At 31.4% G+C, this 2,500-nt stretch overlaps 2 non-coding genes across 2 annotated transcripts in view; both read right to left on the bottom strand.

Moving 5' to 3' along the window:
* LOC123304178 overlaps nucleotides 1-1,818 on the bottom strand; it is a 4,577-nt gene extending 2,759 nt beyond the window's left edge. Inside the window, exon 1 of the ribosomal RNA XR_006536224.1 lies at nucleotides 1-1,818. This exon is cut by the window's left edge and continues 2,759 nt beyond it. This is a non-coding gene — a ribosomal RNA (large subunit ribosomal RNA).
* Nucleotides 1,819-2,454: 636 nt separating this feature from the next.
* LOC123304184 overlaps nucleotides 2,455-2,500 on the bottom strand; it is a 155-nt gene continuing 109 nt past the window's right edge. Inside the window, exon 1 of the ribosomal RNA XR_006536228.1 lies at nucleotides 2,455-2,500. This exon is cut by the window's right edge and continues 109 nt beyond it. This is a non-coding gene — a ribosomal RNA (5.8S ribosomal RNA).

Here is a 2,500-nt window from a genome sequence, read left to right as displayed (position 1 = left end):
TTATCGAAAATACCAACTAACGGTAGAGTATAAGCATGACGCTTCAGCGCCATCCATTTTCAGGGCTAGTTGCTTCGGCAGGTGAGTTGTTACACACTCCTTAGCGGATTCCGACTTCCATGGCCACCGTCCTGCTGTCTTAAGCAACCAACGCCTTTCATGGTATCCCATAAGCGTCAATTTTGGCGCTTTAACTCTACGTTTGGTTCATCCCACAGCGCCAGTTCTGCTTACCAAAAGTGGCCCACTTGGCACTCTGATCCATATATAAAAAATATATTCTCATAGCTTCACATTATAAATAATGTTTTTAAGCAAGCTAGAGATCTCACCCATTTAAAGTTTGAGAATAGGTTGAGGTCGTTTCGGCCCCAAGGCCTCTAATCATTCGCTTTACCGGATGAGACTCTTATATAATGAACGCCAGCTATCCTGAGGGAAACTTCGGAGGGAACCAGCTACTAGATGGTTCGATTAGTCTTTCGCCCCTATACCCAGTTCCGACGATCGATTTGCACGTCAGAATCGCTACGGACCTCCATCAGGGTTTCCCCTGACTTCATCCTGACCAGGCATAGTTCACCATCTTTCGGGTCCCAGCGTGTACGCTCTAGGTGCGCCTCTATTATAATATAATCCGAAAACTAAATTATAATAATATAAGACGCCCTAGGAGTGCGATATTTAATACATAATATAAATATATCCTCCTTTTATCATTTATAAAAAAATATAAATAATATTTACTTTCATTGTGCCTTTGGGTTTCATAAAATTTATAAATATTTCGATGAAAAAATATTTTATTCCCAATGACTTGCGTACATGCTAGACTCCTTGGTCCGTGTTTCAAGACGGGTCCTGAAAGTACCCAAAGCTATATCGTCGCTGACAGATAAATTTTTAATAAAAAAAAATGAGCCAGTTCATTATCATACACCTACTGACAGTTAAATAGTATCATATAACGGCATAAAATCCGTATATATAATATGTTTTAATAAAAAAACCTATTTATACTCGTGGTGGATCTGAACGCGTTAATAACGCGACTCAATATCAATTTATAATTAATACCATCAAACAATTAATCAAGAAACATAGGCGTTTAACATACACAAAATATTATCAAAAAATAATATTGTACATTAATCAACGCACCAATGCCTATAGATTAATATTTAATGGGTCGCAACGTCCTACAAGATGAGAAGTGCATACCTCGTTATCATACAATTAACAATATACAGCAGTGCATATATTTTTACTAAAAATAAATTCCTAATAAAAATTTTTGTCACATGCTAGTACAAATTGGTTGATTAACGATAAAAAGTAAATGAATCTCATCTTTCGACCTTTCGGGTTTCTCAGGTTTACCCCTGAACGGTTTTACGTACTCTTTAACTCTCTCTTCAAAGTTCTTTTCAACTTTCCCTCACGGTACTTGTTCGCTATCGGTCTCGTGGTAATATTTAGCCTTAGATGGAGTTTACCACCCACTTAGAGCTGCACTCTCAAGCAACCCGACTCTAAGGAAAGATTCACCTATCATCAATAATAATCACTACGGGCCTGGCACCCTCTATGGGTATATGGCCCCATTCAAGATGGACTTGGATGTATTATATAACAATAGGTTTATATTGAATCTTCCTAAACACTACATTCCCCAAGTGTCTGTTTATCAGCCACGGGGTTCAGTGCTGGGCTTATCCCTGTTCGCTCGCCGCTACTAAGGGAATCCTAGTTAGTTTCTTTTCCTCCGCTTAATAATATGCTTAAATTCAGCGGGTAATCTCACCTACTCTGAGGTCGTAAAAGTTTTTAGAAGTATTAAAACAAAAATTTTTTTTATATATTATGTTTTTGTTATATTTTATAAGTAAACAATTTTCTTAATTATTCATACTCAATTTTTTTTAATATTATTATATAATATTATTTTTATATTTATCTAAAGAGAAGAAAATAAAAAATAAATAATTATATATATTAATTTTTTTCGAGTATATTGAAAATTTTATTACAAATAAAATATTCCATAACAAAATATTAATATATAATATTTTTGTTTATTCTTCTTTATTTAATATTTTAAAAATATATTATTAATATCATTTATTATTAATATTATTATTAACATAAAGTTTTATAATATTATATATAAATGATAAAAAATAATATTGATATATTAATTTAAAAATGTCGACAAATAATAAAAAATATATAAATTTTAAATGCTATTAAAAACATTTTATATTTATTTTTTTCTTATATTTGGCGTAAAACATTCATATATAAATATATTTTACATTTCTTTTATAAAAATTTTATTTATCAATTTAATTAAATATGAAAAAATAAATTTTCTTTTTTAATTATTGATAAATTTCTTTTTCATAAAAAAAATTTTATGTAAAATAATCTTTTATTATATTAATATAATGTATACGACCCTCAGCCAGATGTGGTCCGGGAACAGTATCCAAGGACCGCA

Source organism: Chrysoperla carnea, assembly GCF_905475395.1.
Source record: "Chrysoperla carnea chromosome X unlocalized genomic scaffold, inChrCarn1.1 SUPER_X_unloc_28, whole genome shotgun sequence".
Classification (NCBI taxonomy): domain Eukaryota; kingdom Metazoa; phylum Arthropoda; class Insecta; order Neuroptera; family Chrysopidae; genus Chrysoperla; species Chrysoperla carnea.
The sequence above is the reverse complement of the archived record's forward strand: the minus strand, read 5'-3'. Positions and strand labels throughout refer to the sequence as shown.